Consider the following 21,746-nt stretch of genomic DNA (forward strand, 5'->3'; position numbering starts at 1 on the left):
TGAACCCGCTTGCGGCTGTGAGATTTGCCAGTTATTGAATGGATCTGGTAGATGGACGGCGAAGTTGTGGTCTTGAGCTTGAGCTGGTGGCAGAGGGTACCAGAGATGAAGTTGCCGGCTGACCCAGAGTCGAGGAGAGCATTGACTGGAATGGAAACGTCGACAGCAGTAAGCATTACAATGGTAGTGAGAGGCTTCATCTTCTTAATGTGAGGAAGAATGGCACTCACCATGGGACGAGGTGGACGAATGGGGCATGCTGAGATGACATGCCCAGTGGCACCACAGTACAAACACAACCCCGGGTCAGCCGCCTCTGCCACTCAGTGAGTGTTAATCTGTTATTTTCAAGCTGCATGGGTTCATGGACTGGTTCTGGAGGGCTGATGGATTCTAGCCGGCGGAGAGATGGTGTGCATAGCGACTGGCCCTGGTGTTCTTCTAGACATGACTGCATACGAGTGGCGAAACAAGTGGAGAGTTGGATGAATCATTCTAGCCCGATGGAATCCTCATATGCAGCAAGATGCAACCGCACCCATGGATCCAGACCCTGATAGGTAGTAAGCAATGACTGCTCATTCCGTCCACTGGCAGCCACAAGAGTCCTAAACTTAACGGCATGTTCATTAACAGACATGGAACCTTGTTTCAAGTGGTAAAGTTGCTCACCAGCAGATGAATCACCGGCAGGTCTACTGAATACTTCCTTGAAATGGGTAATGAAGTTGGTGAGAGACTGGGTAACAGGACCATCTTGCAACCAAATAGTTTCTACCCATTTCTGCCCACTCTGCCGTTCAACTGGGAAATAATAAAAGCTACCTTGGAGCGGTCATTAGGGTACAGGTGCGGTTGCATCTCCAGGACCACCGAACACTGCAGGAGGAAACCGTTGCAATCCTCCGCCGAGCCAGAGAAGGGCGTTGGTTTGGCCATGGGACTGGCGTAAATTGGTGGTGAAGGAGTGACTGTGTTGACGGAGGTGATGCAGGTGGGTTGGAGGTGAGTACTCGGCGTAGACCATCCACAAGCTCCTGGAAAGGATCCAGTGAACTCATGCTGTCATCCTAAGTGTTGGTACGGTCTTCTGTTACGGACAGAAGACTCAGAGACAACGGGAATACAAGTAGGTGGTATTTATTGGACAGACAGCAGGTGCAAACAGCGATGCAGGTAAGTAAACAGCAGATATAGACTTTGAATGGTGATAATGGGAAGACTGATACTGTCCTTTGTTTTGTAGAGACAAGGATCGTGGATGGTAGCAGACTGGAGAGCAGAATGGAGGAATGACGATGATCAGAAGACTCACACACAGACGAAGCCACAGGAGGAATCGGGGAACACGCTGGAGTGGAGACGTTAAGTATCAAAGGAGTTTTCAAGGTAAGCATATAGAGAGTCCTTGTGGAAACAAGACTGGACAACAAACTGAGGTGAGTGGTGAGCTTAAGTAGCGGTGATGATTGGGTGCTGATTGGTGACAGGTGCGTGTGATCAGAACTCTGGTGAGGGAGTGCGCTGTGACTGGATGATGGTGGAGCCTGGCGGGTCTGTGACAGTAATAATAATTAACTACATTAAAATGATATAAACATAGAAAAAATCTTGCAGTGAAAGCGTGCACTCTAAATGTGCACACACACTAGCCTAATCTACAAGACTACATCACGCAGTGTATACTACGGTGCTCTCTCTGGGTGTGTGTGAGGGATATACTTAATAACGTCAGATTGCACATTGTTAAAACAATAATTACTATATTATTGCAAACGATATTTATCGCACACCCCTAGCTGTGACTGCTCTTTCCTATCCTCAATAAATAAACATTATTTTCATATCGTCTATTTATACACAACATCTCTCATCAGTCAAAAAATAAATAAATAAATAAATAAATAAATGTAAAAAAACAAATATATATATATATATATATATATATATATATATATTAGAGCTGGGCGATATGGCAAAAATGTAATCTCGATAATTTTTTCCCATATTGATCGATAACGATATATATTGAGATTTATATACTGTTAATGCTGCCAGCTTTAAAAGAGTATCCCAACTATGACTGAAGCCACAAAAATTTGAGGGTTCATTAATTACATTTTAAAGTATAGTTTATTAACAAAAACAGATTACACATTTGGCCTTAAAAAATTAAGACAACTTACTAACTTAGCGTGTGACTTTTAATTATAAACAAGCCCGAAATACACCGGGACTCTTATTTTGAAATGTCTACACAATTGCGGGCTAATCCTTCAGATTCTTACAACCATCTAAAACATTTTATATAAAGGCCATAGAGTAGACAGTGTAATAATTCATCAACCTGAGTTCATTAGCAATCGTTTGGCATAAATTTGCGCTTTTCATTGATTGAGAATCACTGAAGCAGCCTGAAGCGCTGTTGCGTGAGCATGTAGAATGCGCAACAGCGCCGCCTTGTGACATTGCAACATGTAGCGCTCTTTGTGAAACGTGGAAATGTCAGCGGGAGTAAACAGTTCTGATGCACACATAACAAGCAGTTATGAAACACGTAGGGTGAGGGGAGATTTTCCGCTAGTTAATCGATCGCGGATGGTTTCATTATCTTGGGCAGATACAAAAGTATGAGAGGATAAAAATAATAAAAGCATAAATGTGTCTCCAAATATATTTGGGCCGCCCGCCCAAGTAAAGTCTGTGGGTGCATCTCAGTCAGCTCCCTAGTACAGTAGTCAGGGCACTGATCAGGGAGTCGGCCACATTAATTTACATGATATACTGATTCACGACCTAGGAAGCTAGGGAGCAGATTGAGATGCAGGCTATGTGTGGGAAGCACTGTGAATAGGCTGGTTGTGTTGCCAGTCTTGTTTTTCACCATCTGACAACATATTTTACAGATCGTTTTAATCTGCGCATGGTCGCTTTTCAAATAACCAAACCACTTCCATATAACTGAATTTGTGCTACCTTTTTTGTCGACAATTTCATCATTTTTGGATAATAACTCGAGGTTAGTTTCACTTTCGTTGCTGCTTTCCACTCATTTTTGTCGTCCTTGTGTCGAGTTTGCTTTGCAAAGTGCTGTAGGAAATTGACTTTGTTCTTTGACGTGAACGTTAAAAGCTGCACGCTGATTGGCTTTTGTTGCATATTTCTGCTGTATGATTGGCTCTTATATTAATCCATATAGAGTAAAAATGCCTAGAGCTATCATCGTTATCGACATATATTTTATCGCGATTCGATATGATATCGTTTATCAGCACAACCCTAATATATATATATATATATACAGGTGCTGGTCATATAATTAGAATATCATCAAAAAGTTGATTTATTTCACTAATTCCATTCAAAAAGTGAAACTTGTATATTATATTCATTCATTACACACAGACTGATATATTTCAAATGTTTATTTCTTTTATTTTTGATGATTATAACTGACAACTAAGGAAAATCCCAAATTCAGTATCTCAGAAAATTAGAATATTGTGAAAAGGTTCAATATTGAAGACACCTGGTGCCACACTCTAATCAGCTAATTAAGTCAAAACACCTGCAAAGGCCTTTAAATGGTCTCTCAGTCTAGTTCTGTAGGCTACACAATCATGGGGAAGACAGTTGTCCAAAAGACAACCATTGACACCTTGCACAAGGAGGGCAAGACACAAAAGGTCATTGCAAAAGAGGCTGGCTGTTCACAGAGCTCTGTGTCCAAGCACATTAATAGAGAGGCGAAGGGAAGGAAAAGATGTGGTAGAAAAAAGTGTACAAGCAATAGGGATAACCGCACCCTGGAGAGGATTGTGAAACAAAACCCATCAAAAATGTGGGGAGATTCACAAAGAGTGGACTGCAGCTGGAGTCAGTGCTTCAAGAACCACTACGTACAGACGTATGCAAGACATGGGGTTCAGCTGTCGCATTCCTTGTGTCAAGCCACTCTTGAACAACAGACAGTGTCAGAAGCGTCTCACCTGGGCTAAAGACAAAAAGGACTGGACTGCTGCTGAGTGATCCAAAGTTATGTTCTCTGATGAAAGTAAATTTTGCATTTCCTTTGTAAATCAGGGTCTGGAGGAAGAGAGGAGAGGCACACAATCCACGTTGCTTGAGGTCCAGTGTAAAGTTTCCACAGTCAGTGATGGTTTGGGGTGCCATGTCATCTGTTGGTGTTGGTCCACTGTGTTTTCTGAGGTCCAAGGTCAACGCAGCCGTATACCAGGAAGTTTTAGAGCACTTCATGCTTCCTGCTGCTGACCAACTTTATGCAGATGCATAAACAGTGCCAAAGCTACCAGTACCTGGTTTAAGGACCATGGTATCCCTGTTCTTAATTGGCCAGCAAACTCGCCTGACCTTAACCCCATAGAAAATCTATGGGGTATTGTGAAGAGGAAGATGCGATATGCCAGACCCAACAATGCAGAAGAGCTGAAGGCCACTATCAGAGCAACCTGGGCTCTTATAACACCTGAGCAGTGCCACAGACTGATCGACTCCATGCCACGCCGCATTGCTGCAGTAATTCAGGCAAAAGGAGCCCCAACTAAGTATTGAGTGCTGTACATGCTCATACTTTTCATGTTCATACTTTTCAGTCGGCCAAGATTTCTAAAAATCCTTTCTTTGTATTGGTCTTAAGTAATATTCTAATTTTCTGAGATACTGAATTTGGGATTTTCCTTAGTTGTCAGTTATAATCATCAAAATTAAAAGAAATAAACATTTGAAATATATCAGTCTGTGTGTAATGAATGAATGTAATATACAAGTTTCACTTTTTGAATGGAATTAGTGAAATAAATCAACTTTTTGATGATATTCTAATTATATGACCAGCACCTGTATATATAGCTGACGACGTCTGTATAGCGGAATAAAGAAAAATCTCTCATCAGTCAAACCATTGTTATGGTTTCTATGGAGTTCATCTAAAATCCAAAGATTGTATGGTATGCACATGAATAATTCTTTATGAAGTAAACATACGAATCTATCAATACTTAAATGTTTATGTTCACACTCGGACTAAACAGAAGTTAATAAACTATAGCTTCAACTGATCTCTAACTTTGTGATTCGAACTGGTCGACAGCTGATGATGTAACACCCAGGTAGGCATGCCCTCACATGGGATAATGATTGTTCAATTGATAAGCTTCAATCTGAAGAGTGGCTAAAGAGTATGAATGACCCAGGTGAGAGGTGTGTGGTGCCAGGAGAATCTCAGAAATACACACACACATCCAAGGTGATTCACATGCAAATGTGAGGATAAACTCCTAAATTTTAAACATTCAAAAAATTTTGTTCACAGTTGTAGATCTATAAATTGTTTTGCATTTGTGAAATGTATTTTATGAATATATCTTTTTTGTGCACGTGAATGGCTTTTTGTGAATGTATTTTTTTCTGCGCACGAGAATTAGGTTTTATGCATGAGAAATTGGCTATGCATGTGTGAAACACATACTTTTTCGTGAATTATATTTGAGTCTAATCTGAGACAGATGGCAATCCGCATGTTGAGCTACCTCGACGACTGGCAGAGGCCAAGCTAGTGTCACACAGGTCCCTCCTCCTCAGCCAGAGTGCTTGGGGCTCAGGGTCAATTTTGCCAAGAGCTCATTGCTTCCCAGCCAACGGATTTCATTTCTGGGAACAATTTTTGACTAAATCCATATGAGGGCAGTGATGAATGTGAATGACTTCTGACCATACAGCAGCTTGTGGCAACCTTCACAGTGGGATCCTCTCTGCCGCTCAGAGCATTTCAGAGGATGCTAGGCCTCATGGCCTGTACATCGCCAGTACTACTGCTGGGTCTGCTTCACATGCAACCCCTACAGTTCTGGCTGAAATCCTGAGTCCCGTCCCACGCCTGGCGCCTCAGGCACTTATGCATCAGAGTGAACCGGGCTTGTGTCACAGCCCTGGCCCCCTGGAAGGACCCCTGCTGGTACGAGCGGGGTGTGGTGCTGGGGATAGGGTACAGGAGAAAAGTCATCTTCACGGATGCTTCCAAATCAGGCTGGGGAGCCCTGTGCAAGGGTAGACCAGCCTTTGGCACCTGGTCGAGCAAGGAAAGTGGCTACACATCAACTGCCTGGAAATGCTGGCAGTGTGCTGAGCTGTTTAGACTTTTCTGCCTCTCTTGGAGGGCATACTGTCCTAGTCCTATTTAATCACCAGGGCGGGCTCTCCTCAAAACACCTCTACACTAGTATAGAGTCTCCTGGAGTGGGCACTTTGCAATCTGCTTTCGCTAAAAGCGACGCATGTGCGGGGCCAATTGAACAAAGGAGTGGACATGCTGTCACGGGGCAATGTCTCCCCAGAGGAAAGGATGCTCCACCCCCAAACTATTCTAAAAATTTGGGAAAACTTTGGGAGCGCAGAGGTCGACCTCTTTATCTCCGAAGACAATTGTCATTGCTGTAAGCATTCAATTCAATTAATTATAACTAAAGGGGTAGTTAAATTACAGTGAATAAGAACCAAAACAATTGTAAATGATTCAGAATTAATATTTAACACTTCATTAATTATTCATCCAGCGAAAAATTGAGGTTAAAGTATTTTACCAATTCTGGATAAAATATTATCCCGTGGCCAACGGTAATAATATTTTATTATGATTACTGATATGAGCAAAAGTAGCCAGAATCTTTCAGTTTAAGGCAGTAATTTGGCAAAAGACACTTGTATGCGTGAAAAATCCAACAAGACTTTATTGAACTGCTTCTATGATTACAGGAAACTAAGGCTATCAAAACACACACACACACACATTCACAGAATTAATAGAGTGAGTTATGAAGAAAGTCCCAACAGATGTTCTTTGTTTTTGAGTCACATTATCACTTCTCTTAACGCTGTTCAGTGTCCTGAGGGTTTAAGAATTAAGTCAGGAAAGGGTCCACAATCATTGTTCGGTTATAGTTGTTTGGTGGGCCTGTTCAGTGAGGTCCTACATTGCCCAATCTATTTTTCGAAAGACAGGGATGCGCTGGCCCACAATTGGCCCAGCCTTCTTCTCCTTTATGCCTTTCCCCCGATCGCTCTGATCCCACAGGTTATCAGACAAGTCGGGGAACACAAACTCAAGGACCTCCTAGTGGCCCCACTCTGGAGGAACCAACATTGGCTCTTGGAGCTGTTTCAGCTGCTCATAGCAGCACCATGGCCAATTCCCCCGAGACGGGACCTCCTTCCTCAAGCGAATGGAATGATTTGGTACCCCCAACCCGAGCTGTGGGCTCTGCATCTATGGCCTCTCGATGGGAGCCTGTAGACCTCCCTGAGAATGTCCTTAATACAACTTCACAGGCTAGAGCCCCGTCTACAAGACGCCTCTATGCCCTTAAATGGTCAGGCTTCTCCGCTTGGTGCACAGCCTGCAATGAAGACCCATCTGCATGTGACATATCCTTGATATTGTCCATCCTTCAAGAGTTGTTGGATAAGGGTTGTACACCCTCCACTCTTAAGGTCTATGTTGCGGGTATAGCCTTTCATGCTCCTATAGCCGGACAGTCAGTGGGCAGGAACAACCTTGTTGTCCATGTTTTTGAAGGGATCTAGGAGGCTGAACCCGCCTAGCCCCTTCACTGTCCCTACCTGGGACCTGTCCACGGTTCTGAGGGGCCTCAAGGACCCTCCCTTTGAGCCTCCACAATCAGCTGACATTCGTCCACTGTCGCTCAAAACCGGTCTGCTATTAGCTTTAGCATCGGTCAAACGAGTAGGAGACTTGCAGGTGCTCTATGTGAGCCTCTCCAGCCTTGGATTCAGGCTCAACGACTCCAAGGTCATCCTGAAACCAAGGCATGATTATGTTCCAAAAGTTCTCTCGACTCCATTTAGAACACAGGTGATTACTCTCTCTGCGCTTCCTCCTTCTCAGGACAATCAGGAGCTAAACTTAATCTGCCCGCCTCGTTCAGGCAGTCGAAACAGCTCTTTGTATGGTTTGGGGGCTGCACCAAAGGGCATCTGGTCACAAAGCTAAGGCTATCCCGATGGATAGTTGATGCGATAGTGCTTGCTTATTCCTCCTTGGGTCTGCAATGTCCCATCGGAATAAGAGCACATTCCACAAGAGGCATGGCCTCCTTGAGAAAAGAAAGATTCTTTCTGTGTAATTACCTCTGAGAGCTTTATTCGCTGGGAACCTTGTTCCTGCCTTATAGCAGGTCTTGTTCTTAGTTGAATTCAACCATAGCTTGAACTCGCTAGAATTTTACACAACTCCGATTATGTCCGGGTCGTCTCTGTCCAGCCGTGATTTTTGCGCTGCTTTTTGCTCTGTGTCATCGCTTCAGTCGAAATAAATCAGTGATCCTATGCGAGACGCCTGCTTATATATCCAGATGCCCTGCCCATTCTGGCAGGCTCTGGTGGGCTTCTCCACCATAGGCTTGTGCGGCTTGCCGCGCCGTCATTGGTTAGTTTTATTACAACTGCCCAAACCAATGGCCATGCAGTATCTGCATTTTTCATTTATATAACTTGTTATGAGCCCCTACTCTTTCCTTTTGTTTTTTTTTTCTTTCTGAGCATAGTTGCCAATTGGATGGGGGCGGAGCCTGATTATCTCCAACACCTGTGGCCTCTGTCTATTTAAGAGCTGCTGGTGGCACTCCACTGGGGGCCTACCTCAAGAAACCTGTTGTTGGTGGTTTTGGAGTTTGTTTTTTTCTTTGTTTTTGTACAGGATGGTGAGATCTGTTTGTTTAGTTATATTAGAATAGCGGACAAGCATAGGTAAGTAAGCTGACCCGGAAGATTCTTTTGTGTTTGTTATTTTTCTCGGGAGTGAGGAACGTTTAACTCTGAGTTGTAGTTTAGATTAGTTAGCTCACCAGTCCTGATTTGAGTTCTGTATGTTTATTTGTTGCTTTGTTTTTTTCTTTGTTTGTTATAGTTTTGATACTTTTACTGCCAATTAATTTGATCTTTTTTGCCCTGGCCATTGCAAATTTTGTTTATAACTTCTTTTGAACGGCTTTTTATGTTGGTCCCTAATCTGGGTCGTAACATAACTCTAGACACAAATTAAGAAATTTCTGTCACTATAAGATATGTTGAATGTAATTGATTAATGAAGTAAAAAAAATTAAGCTTGATTCTGTTTCTGTTTTTTTTTCAGTCACCAGTTTGTGTATTTGTTTCTGTTCTCATTTGTTATGGACATCCCTGCTGTGAAGCTTGGGCAGGGTGTTTCACCTGCCTTTGTAGAGTGTGTGCTTGTATCCTGTGGATCTGAATTCACCATGGATGACGCCACCTGCCCCGAGCTCACCCCAGCGCCCAGCCAAAGCCCATTGAACGGGGTGGAGCAGCATGAGCCCACCACAGAGGTTGAGCCCTTCTCTGCTGCGAGCTGTGAGCCAACACCTCAGAGGTGTGTGAGCTGAACAGTTGGGGACACTTGATAATAATCAATGTTTTTGATCTGCCTGCATTGACACCATTGTATGCGAACTGAACTGAGTTGGACGAACACATCACTGTTTTTTCCAATGCTGATATATAGATAAATGAACTAAATTAAAAACTATTGATTTTTACAAAGGAATGAATCAATATTGAATTTAATTAAGCTGGACAATAACACCATTTTCTTCTGGAGCTGCTGTGCAGCCAAAATTATTTGCCAGTTATCACTGTAAAGCTGCTTTGGCACAATCTCCATTGTAAAAAGTGCTAAATAAATGAAGGTCACTTGACTTGACTTGTATCTTCTATTATAAAGATAAAGATAGACATTTTGTTAATTAAAAAAATAAGCATTTTAATGTTAAATTAAAAAAAAAATTATGTTCTGTTAGATGTTTTGACTACTTTTTGTATGTTTAATTATATCTCTAGGTAATGGAGATATTAACAAAACATCTCAGAAGAGCCTCATTGAATAATATTGCCTGGGGCCCCCACTTAATGTTGATTCACCTCTGGGTGTGTGTGTTTCATTATCTCCACTAATTAAATTTAGTTCTGTTTGAGTTTCATAGTCAGGTCTCATCCGTGTGCATGTTGTGTTGGACTGCTTATCTGATTTGGAATTTTCCTTGTGGATTATTAAAGCTGGTTATACTTAATTATATTTCATTGAGTGTTTGTTTTGCACCACAACCCATGACAGCTAATTTACCAGTATCACACAAAAATACAGTAGGCTACACAGTTTAAAATAAACTGATAACCAACATTAAAAGACACATGACTTAACAGAAGGCCACATAATTACTTACACATCATCTAAAGTGGCTCATCCAAGCTACATGTACAATACAAATGAACAGACAGTGCATAGTGTTACCCATACACAAGACAAATCAGAATCAGGTCAACATACATGACATTGAAATAACAGAAAATGCAACAGAAAACACTGCAATTTATATAACATCATTCTTTCAAGGTACTTTCTGTCACATCAACGTCACAACAGGATACAGACCATATATGGAATTCACCGTGTAACATCTCCCTTTCTTTAAATTCACGAGTTCACACTTGCAAATAAGTCAGATAGATAAATAGTATGCATATTTGGCGTGCTGTCCGAGGAGGGGGCTCTGAGCTTGGTATTTGGCCTGAACCTAGAGTACTCCCCCCGTATTCTGGTTTAGGAAGATAACCAGGCGAGTGTGAGATTTGGTTAAGAAGATAACCAGGCGAGTGTGAGATTTGGTTAGGAAGATAACCGTGCGAGTGTGAGGAGACGGGGTGGTGGAGGAATGAAAGAATGAAAGAATGAGGTGGGCTACTGGGGAGATGCTGATGCGGCAGAGGAGGTAGAATTGCTTCCGTTGTGTAACGACTGAGACAAATCAGACACAATTATTTGTTATAGGTAACCAATAATTGTTTAAAGCACTGGGGCCTGTCCCCCATCCCCCGAGAAGTTCTCAGTTACAAGTTTTATTGCGCTAAAGAATGTGGTTGCCATATGGAAGAGCAGAGAAGAGACACAGAAACGTGCATCTTTCCTGCATTTTCCCCACAGAACACAGACTTTCCTGCATTAATTTATAGACAGACCGTTCTATAAATGAACATGCACATCCCTAGGAAATGGTATCCATTTTTGCTGTTGTTGTATTGCACTCATTGTATTCGCATGTTTTATGATACATTTAAGGTAACTTCAATTATGCCATGTTTAGTGTCTATGGGTTCGTATCGAGAAGATTTAAATGCTTGTGTATGCGGTATGTCCATACCTGTGCAGCACATCAGTATTACAAGAATCTTTAATAGTTCTTCTTCAAAACTCAGCCAGTAAATCTTGCTCGATCATAAAAGCCCTGACAGGAGGCGTGTTATCACCCGGAAATACAACATCTTCATTGGTCCGGTCAACAACTAAGAGGTGTGACTTTGACCAGAGGTTAAAAGCCAGTGAACAATGCCACTCCCTCTCTTTCCTTGCTTCCTGGACGACTGAAGAGACCCCCTTCTTGCTGCAGGCCTCGGCCTACAACCCAGCCATGTGCTCATCTATAAGTTTTCATAGGACTTCATCTAACGCAGAAGATACTGGCAACAACTTCAGACCGAACCATCAAGATTACGACCCAGCCGGCAGATCCGATGCTCCTCAGCCTAAAGGCATCTTGCAAGTATCGTACATTTGAACACTAAACAGCGATTTTAGAATTGATTTGTAAAACTTACCTTTGTCAGCAAAGGTGTTTTATTACTGAGGAAACTGATGATTCTTTTCCAGATTGTCTATGACTTTTTCCTATAGCTCTATCAACAGTTCCACTTCCGGTTCAACTCTCATTATCATATCATTGCTCATTCTTACCAACGTATGTGTGTGACCTTCGTGTATGCTATGTGTCTGTTAGTTTAGTTATGTGTTTGTGAGTTAGTTAATAAAGATTGTGCACAATACATGTTTGGTTCTGACTCCGTCTGCTAATAAATTGCCTCTTAAGTGATTTAGATCCTGACTACATGCTCTGAGTAGCACGGTACAATACGAATGTTGTTTTTCCATAACCTGGAAATGAACATTTCTTAGAATTAATAAACAATCAACACTGAGTGTTCACTGGACGGACTGGTTAATTGATTGTAATATTAATGTAGCTACATCCAGTTAATCTGATTAACTGTTTTACATATTCATAATTAATCATGATTAATGATCATAATGAGTTATGAATAATTATTAATATTTCCCCTTTGAGTTAATTCGCTACAGTTGTTTAGTGGATTGGTGATGTTAAGTGGAGAGGATGCGGTGAGCCTGTAGGTTTGGGTTTGTTGAGCTTCTTTGATGTGGAAGCGATTGGAACGGATGTAGCTCTTGAAGGCTTCTGACGACCAGTGACCAAGTGCTTAAATCTGGTGTTGGGAGAGGCCTTTTTGAGCAGCTGTGGTTGCTGCACCTATGTGAAACGAATGGCTAGAATAGTTATCTGCTGGGATGCCAGATTGAATCAATATGGACTTGAGGTGTTTCTGGAACCAGAAACGTGTGATGGGGTGGTTGGAGTCGTCCGTGAAGAGTGGGTCAGATGGGAATTTGGCCTGCGAGCTCCTGAAATGGAGGTAAGCTAAAAGGGATTGGTATGGCTGGATTGGTGATGAGAGGTTGAAAATGTAGATAAAATGGCCTTTTCTCGTTTGATCTGTCTTACTTTGATGAAATAAGAAATGGTGTTGTCATGTAGCACTGATAAATCTGAAATTGTCGGATGGACCTTTGGATTGAAGTTGGATGTGATAGTGAGCTCTGAGCATCTGAGAAACCCGAAGAAAGCCAATATGAACATTGCATCCAGTGTGCGAACAGTATTGACAGAGTGCTAGCCTCGGCGGAGAGTGGAGATACATTTGGTGAGTATGTCTAATGTTATTGGTTGTCTGGTGTCTGGGCGGGTGGGTTGGGTGTTATTGGATGCCTTTAATCAGCATAGATGTCTGTGAATTGGCTATTTCTGATGAGGGTGAACCAAAAATGAGTTTGTGAAAAAATTGAATTCTGCTTAGATTACCCTTGATGGAGCTGGCTTGGAAGTTCTTAATCCTGTTGAGATAGGATATGAATGAAGTGATGGTGAGCAGTGAAAAAGATGGAAAGAATGGAATTAAGAGAGGCGTCCAGTAGGGGTTTCAATGGGTGGTTTATGGGAATATCAGCTCTGAATAGTGAGGTACTGGGGTTGGGAATGGGTCCGCCTCTGGTGCCAGCAGTCTGAATTTCTGGAAAGCAAAACGGGAGAGAGAGTCAGCAATTTGATTTTTTGAGCCAGGAACATGTTTTGCAGTTATGATGAATTGATCACAAGCTGAAATCCAAATGAGGCGTCGTAGGAGAGGCATTAGTGCGAGGGAGTGAGAACGGCCTTTGTTAATGCTTCGTTGTCACAGTGCACTAAGATGCTGTTAGTGGACCATTCTTTCCCCCACAGGAAGGCTGCTACGACTAGTGGATACAATTCGAACAGCGCTGAGGATGTTAATGACTGCGGTGTCTAATCGCTGGGGGGGGGGGCATGTAGATGCAAACCAACGGCCTTGGTAGAATCCCCCGAAAGGGAGCTGTGTCAGTAAACAGTTGAATATTCATGGGGAGAGAAACGAAAGTGATGAGAGTGTTATAGAAAAAGGATAGATCATTCCATTGTTTAAGGAAATTTATCCATAAACTGAGCTCGTTGCAACATGAATTAGTTAGGGAGATTTGGTCCTCTAGCGTGTGAACTGAAGACGCGAGGGTGAAGAGATGTGAGATGAAAGGGCGGCCTTGCGGGATGATGCGCATCGCGAAGTTTAAGTGGCCGAGCAAAGGTAGTAGCTCGCGTTTAGAACAATTTGGATTGTCTAGGACGGTGGATGCGACCAGAATAATCCTATCGATTTTTTCCTTGGGTAGAACCTTTAGAACCTTTATTTAAAGACCTTTTTACAGAGCATATCATGTTTGCGTGAGCCCCGCCACAGAAGTTACAAATGTGCATGTAATGACAGCGCTACCTTGTGCATCTTCCTGAATTTAAATTATTGCAGACTTGACTGTTTGAAGAAGTGGTACATCTTTTTAAATCTGTGGCTGCTAGCGGAGGCAGCCTCGCGCTAGAAACTGATGGTGGGGCTGCAGGCCACTGACGCGGGAGAGGGTTGAAGAAAGAGATAGGAAAAGTCTGAGGTTGCGCCTGCGCCGCTGGCGGAGGCATACTCACATTACCAGGGTGGCTTGTGTCGATGGAGGCTGGTATTGTGACGTGAGGCGCTGCTGTCTGTAGCTCGGCGGAGCGAAGATGAGAGTGAGGACTGGCAGCGGCGGAATCCGGGGGCGCGGCCCAGACTTGCAGAGGATGAGGCTGGTCGATGACCACACGGTGATATTGGAGGCTCGGTTGTGGTGTCCTGTGGAGCACAGGTGCTCCTTGCATCGGTGAGATGCGGCAAAGGATCCAGGGCAACGAGGGATTCGTCATCAGACAGGAAGATATCAATCTCGGACATTTTGGGTGTAACCAAATGCTGAAAAACATGGGTGAGTCGACTGCGTATTTATAATGTCCTCCACTCATGCTGATTGGGTAGACATGTTGATTACTGATTGCTGACAGCTGGATGGAATGTCGTGATGATTGAAAGGATCATTTGAAAGTGCTCCTCCCGAATTTTGTTAATAAAACATCATGAATTTCAACATTTCCCTAAGAACCCCCTACATTAATTATCAACCACAACCCCCAACATGAAATCAGAGTTGTTGTTACATAAACGTCATGTTTATGTAAATGTAAAATCAATGTCCCTACAATAACATGCCGGCGTGCATCTAATAAATTATTCATTCAAGAGCGTTGTGCAAGTTTACTGCAACAATGGAGCCACGAACTTCACATACTTTTGAAAATCCAGCGTTTAGTTGATCCTGATAAGCGCTCATTGTCACAGTTGTAAACACAACAGATGACGACCTCGAAAATTCTGAAGTGTTTCCAGATAAGTGTGCCATATGCATCAAACATTCAGCCAGCAGTCCGTGGACATGACGTCTGAGGCTGAGACTAGGTACTGTCAGTCTTTGTTCCTGCACTAGCTCTGGACTGCATTCTGTGATGTCTGATGTGTCATCCTCTCTTATTGCTGTTTCGCCATCACTAGCCACTGAGCCCTGGCTGCTCTCCTTCCTCCCTGCATCTTAGTAATTAAACTGGGTGGAGTGCTTAGCCCTCAGCAAATCTACTCGTTTGAGCCTGTACAATGTGCCATGCACATCCAACACATAAGACTGCAGATTCAACTTTCCCAAACACATTGTTCGTCCAACGTTAAGCTCTGGGAGGTCTTTGGATTTCGCCTCGGAATGGAATTTCGTCACGCGCCGTTTCCACCTCAGTTTCTCTGAAACTCCTTCTACACCTGTAAGCGCTGTAGTTTGTCTCCTCATCTATTGACATATCAAAGCACATCAAATACAGTGAAATAAATACAGTGGGTACGGAAAGTATTCAGACCCCCTTAAATTTTTCACTCTTTGTTATATTGCAGCCATTTGCTGAAATCATTTAAGTTCATTTTTTTTCCTCATTAATGTACACACAGCACCCCATATTGACAGAAAAACACAGAATTGTTGACATTTTTGCAGATTTATTAAAAAAGAAAAACTGAAATATCACATGGTCCTAAGTATTCAGACCCTTTGCTCAGTATTTAGTAGAAGCACCCTTTTGATCTAATACAGCCATGAGTCTTTTTGGGAAAGATGCAACAAGTTTTTCACACCTGGATTTGGGGATCCTCTGCCATTCCTCCTTGCAGATCTTCTCCAGTTCTGTCAGGTTGGATGGTAAACGTTGGTGGACAGCCATTTTTAGGTCTCTCCAGAGATGCTCAATTGGGTTAAAGTCAGGGCTCTGGCTGGGCCATTCAAGAACAGTCACAGAGTTGTTGTGAAGCCACTCCTTCGTTATTTTAGCTGTGTGCTTAGGGTCATTGTCTTGTTGGAAGGTAAACCTTCGGCCCAGTCTGAGGTCCTGAGCACTCTGGAGAAGGTTTTCATCCAGGATATCCCTGTACTTGGCCGCATTCATCTTTCCCTCGATTGCAACCAGTCGTCCTGTCCCTGCAGCTGAAAAACACCCCCACAGCATGATGCTGCCACCACCATGCTTCACTGTTGGGACTGTACTGGACAGGTGAGGAGCAGTGCCTGGTTTTCTCCACACATACCGCTTAGAATTAAGGCCAAAAAGTTCTATCTTGGTCTCATCAGACCAGAGAATCTTATTTCTCACCATCTTGGAGTCCTTCATGCGGGCTTTCGTGTGTCTTGCACTGAGGAGAGGCTTCCGTCGGGCCACTCTGCCATAAAGCCCCGACTGGTGGAGGGCTGCAGTGATGGTTGACTTTCTACAACTTTCTCCCATCTCCCGACTGCATCTCTGGAGCTCAGCCGCAGTGATCTTTGGGTTCTTCTTTACCTCTCTCACCAAGGCTCTTCTCCCCCGATAGCTCAGTTTGGCCGGACGGCCAGCTCTAGGAAGGGTTCTGGTCGTCCCAAACGTCTTCCATTTAAGGATTATGGAGGCCACTGTGCTCTTAGGAACCTTAAGTGCAGCAGAAATTTTTCTGTAACCTTGGCCAGATCTGTGTCTTGCCACAATTCTGTCTCTGAGCTCTTCAGGCAGTTCCTTTGACCTCATGATTCTCATTTGCTCTGACATGCACTGTGAGCTGTAAGGTCTTATATAGACAGGTGTGTGGCTTTCCTAATCAAGTCCAATCAGTATAATCAAACACAGCTGGACTCAAATGAAGGTGTAGAACCATCTCAAGGATGATCAGAAGAAATGGACAGCACCTGAGTTAAATATATGAGTGTCACAGCAAAGGGTCTGAATACTTAGGACCATGTGATATTTCAGTTTTTCTTTTTTAATAAATCTGCAAAAATGTCAACAATTCTGTGTTTTTCTGTCAATATGGGGTGCTGTGTGTACATTAATGAGGAAAAAAAATGAACTTAAATGATTTTAGCAAATGGCTGCAATATAACAAAGAGTGAAAAATTTAAGGGGGTCTGAATACTTTCCTTACCCACTGTATGTAATCTCTTCACAGCCGACCAAGAAGTCCAAGACCAAGAAGCTCCGCGGGCATGTCAGCCACGGGCATGTTAGAAAGGTCACGCGTGACATAGGTGGAAATACAGATTCAGTGTTTACAAAGAGAACATGCAAAGACTAAGTCAAACTGCCTTTACAAAAAAAGGTAAAAAACAATTTTGGACGATTTTGAAGTTGGAGGAGAAAATGTGATGGAGTTTTTCATCCTTCCGTGGTACAGCTGTGGTCAGAATTATTGGCACCAATGTTCCCTCTAAGCTGCGCACGTGTGCGGCTGCGCACTTCTGATGCCACGGCCGCGCAGAAAGAATAATTGCCGCGCAGAGGACAGACTCAGACATGAAATCGTGTGTGGGGAAATCCATTTGATTGTAGTTTAAATGAGAAATAATTGCAGTGCTCTGGTCAACCACTATAGAGTTATTGTCGCTATAGAGTTAGAACTGGTGAATGCGGTTTACAGGTTTCATATAAGAGAACGATGTGAGTGCGTGTAACTGGGCCTGAGCCAAATCAGTTGTGGTAAGAATACTGTCATGTTTGCGGACTAAATAGCTCAATACGAGAGGCAACACGAAATGAAAAGAAATGTGAAATAAAACATCATGTTTTAATGAAGAAGTGGCGGATGATGGGCACAGAATGTTAACAAAACTCTGAGACATTTACAATTACACACCCACCACAGGTGTAGTTTGCAAACTCAAAAAACATCAGTTATATACCTCAGTTTAAATAGATTATTGTGTGTGGTGTGGGTTTCAGGGATGTTTAGATAACTATAAAATAAGTTCAATTTTCTTATAAAAATATTTAGCTATTAGATCTGTTTAAATGCTTCAGTTTGTTTTCATATTATAATTCATTAAAACAAATTGAAGCATTTAAACTGATATAATACTGTATATCAGTTTAAATACTTCAAGATTATATTATATTATAATGTAAGCATAATAAAAAATTGATTTCACAAGAGGATTGTTTAGGGATCCTTGCCACTAAAAATCTTGAAACCTCCTGTTATAGAAAATCTGGTAAATTCATAAGCAATAAACATTTAATTTTGATGGTTTAAAACTGTCTGTTGCTAATAAGTGACTGCACAAAAAACACATTATGGTTGTCCCAAACCATCAAAACTGCTCATATTATATTATTATAAAGAATCAATGCAGGAGGACAGAAATTATTCTTTAATAGAATTTCTTGGTAAAGACTGGTACAGTTAACACAGCAATGTGAAAAAAATCTCAAGTAACCTAAAATGTGCTTAATTTAGTGACTGAACTGCTTGTTTTCAAAAATATGATTTAATATATCACTAAGTTACATCAAGGGTCAAATAAAATAGAATTGGCACATTAAAGTTAAAAGTTGCAGTTGCATGATAAAACCATTTTTTGTTTGTGTGTGTTTACGTACACTGTACAGGTCTGATATAAAGAATGTTTTTGCTCAGGTGGCCAAAATGTGCACTCAATAGAGGGTATGCATTAACGTCACTTTCCCGCCGGAACGCGCTCCCTCAGCTGGACTGAGTGGCAAAAGAACCTGCTGCATGACTGGATTTAATAGGGGAAACTGCGAAAACGCGAGTAAAACAAACGATTACTCTAAAGTTTGGGCTCGAAAGTGTTCCTTATGACATGTCAAAGAAACTAATCCATGGATATTGACATGCAGCCAGAAATGTTTCCTGACATTTATATGTGCCTGATTTCGACGCCGGGGAAATACATACAGCAAATCTGCCTGTGAACGCTTTATATAAAAACAATATAGGTAGGTCTAAATCGGAGAGATCACTTAAATCAATGTTATATATATCGTCATATCGTCCAGCCCTAAAACTTGTATAGTTTTTGTCAGTGTTTATTTAAAAACACCCAATTATGCAGAATATAAGATGGTAAATATTTAATTGATGAGTTGTCAACACAATATATAACAATACAATATATACTGTATGATTATCCATGTTTCTCTGCCTGTAATCCAGCTGTTTCTGTGAATTGCAGCAATCCATTTGCTTCTTTTTTCTGTAGCTTTTGGTAGTCTGTAACAATATACCTCAGATTTTGTGTCAAAGCTATTTGTACAGTCAGTCGCAAAGCTCTTTCCCGTTTTGGATGTGTTTTGTGTGTTTTTCGATGCATTCACGCTAAAAACCAATGCTGCCACTCAGTGGGCGTAACCTCAGTCATGACGGTCGACGGTAACGTCACGTGCATACCCTCTATAGAGAAAAGTTTTGCTCAGCAAGAAAAAAAATTAGAGGGACCATTGATTGGCACCCTTGGTAAATATGATCAAAGATGATTGTAAAAATAAATCTGCATTGTTTATCCTTTTGATCTTTCATTCAAAAAAAATCACAAAAATCTAACCTTTCATTGAAGTTAAACAATTGAAATCCAGCAGTATATTTAACCGTGGGCATGGGGTACTTTTTATTCATCTGGTGGGTTTGCTGCCAAAAAGCTCTTTTTTTAGTTTCATCTGACCATAGAAGCCGGTCCTGTTTGAAGTTCCAGTCCTGTCTGACAACTGAATATGCTGGAGCCATTTTCTATTTTGTGAAGCTCAACAATCTTTTGCTGCACATCAGAACTATATTCTTTGGTTTTACTCATTGTGATGAATAATTAAGGGAATTTGGCCTTTGTGTTTCCTCATGTTTATACTCCTGTGGAACAGGAAGTCACGGCTGGACAATTTCATGTTCATAATCACCCTGATGTGTTAAAAAAAATGTAAATATGAATGGGAATATACTTCAGAGATATTTTACTCATAAAAAATTACAGGGGTGCAAATTATTGTGGCCAACGTGTTTTGGAGAAAAACATTTATTTCATAATGTGACTTTCCCCCCACTTTCTATTCTTTTCCTTCAATGAAAGGTTAGATTTTTGCTAATTTTATGAATTAAAGATCAAAAGGATAAACAATGCAGATTTATTTTTACAGTCATCTTTGATCATATTCATCAAGGGTGCCAATAATTCTGACAACAACTGTACTGACCTTTCCAAAAGAGCAGTGCACGACGAGCATTTGTTGTTAAAAAGTATATAATTTTTTTTATTATTTTTCTTTTTTTTAAGAAAATGACCGATGGTTTCTCAGGATTAGACTCTTATTCCTCATCTGGGATCATGTAGAGCTCTTTGAAGCTGCACTGAAACTGACATTTGGACCTTCAGCCCGTTGAACCCCAGTGAAGTCCACTATATGGAGAAAAATCCTGGAATATTTTCCTTAAAAACCTTCATTTTTTTTCGACTGACGAAAGAAAGTCATAAACATCTTGGATGACATGGGGGTGAGAAAATTATCAGGAAATTTTAATTCTGAAGTGAACTAATCCTTTAAAAAGAGACCAATCTTAGGTATGTGATCATGAATTACAACTGTTTGTACTGAGAAAGGCAGTGAACAGGTTAATCTAGTGTCTTTTCTCCAGCTGGACTGAGTCTCGTGTCTGTACAGATTTACTATCCTTACACACTGACCACTGGCTAAGGGACGATTTAAGTGCACTTGACTACTTGAAAGGCTAAGGGACCTATAGACAGACTGTGTCTGTCTATATATATATATATATATATATATATATGCCTTCACTCACTGATTGGGTAGATATGTTGATTACTGATTGCTAACAGCTGGCTGAAATGATGTAATGATTAGTCAGATTATTTGAATGTTTGGTTCTTGTAGAAGCTCAAACATGCTGCGTAACAACATTTCAGCAGCTGATAATTTAAAAAAAAAAACATCCTTGATGCAAGTGAACCTATATTTACTGTGGTTGGTGATATTGACCATATACGTCTCTTGAGCTGTCGCAACCTTTTTGCCGCTCTTTAATGTGGCGTGACAGATTATGATGAGTGAAATGTGCTGCTTCCCAGGAGCAGGAGTCTTGAATGGGATTGATGGGGACCGCTGACGGCAGACCGGCGGTGACATGACCTGTATATCAGAAATTTTTACAAACTATTTTTCTCTTACAAACTTTTGTGTTTAGCTGTTACGTAGGTGTTGAAGTGAAGCACAAATTAAACATTTTCAGACCATTAATCAAGGCCTTCTTTTTGCGCTCGGATGCTACAAATAGAGAAGTTCGTGCCGCCCTGTTTAAAAATGAGACTATGAGGTATATATGTCAACTTATTTTATCACCCTTGCCCATTATTTCACAAAGTATTAAGCTGCATTTCACAACACTGAAGAACAATTCAAGACTATAATTTCTACTACTTCACCCCGTGTCCTGCATATTGAGTCTGCATATCAGTCTTGACATCAAATGAGGGAAACCTCATTGATTTCCAAAGCTTAAAATCACATTAAAAATTACAACTTCAAATAAACATACAGGTTTTATGCACAGTTGGGCCCAATAATTAGAAATATCCCAACTGATGCTTGAAAATGGTATTATAAAGAGGAGACTTGCAGTAAGTATTTTGTTATTTATTTAAATATATATATCTACACAAAAAGTATGTGTGTGTGTGTGTGTGTGTGTGTGTGTAAGCATGCTTAATGGGGTTAACATGGAAAATGTGTTTGCTTTAGTGTAGATTTCTGGTGGAAAACATAAACACAAAA

This window comes from Ctenopharyngodon idella, chromosome 24 (genome assembly GCF_019924925.1).
Source record: "Ctenopharyngodon idella isolate HZGC_01 chromosome 24, HZGC01, whole genome shotgun sequence".
NCBI lineage: Eukaryota > Metazoa > Chordata > Actinopteri > Cypriniformes > Xenocyprididae > Ctenopharyngodon > Ctenopharyngodon idella.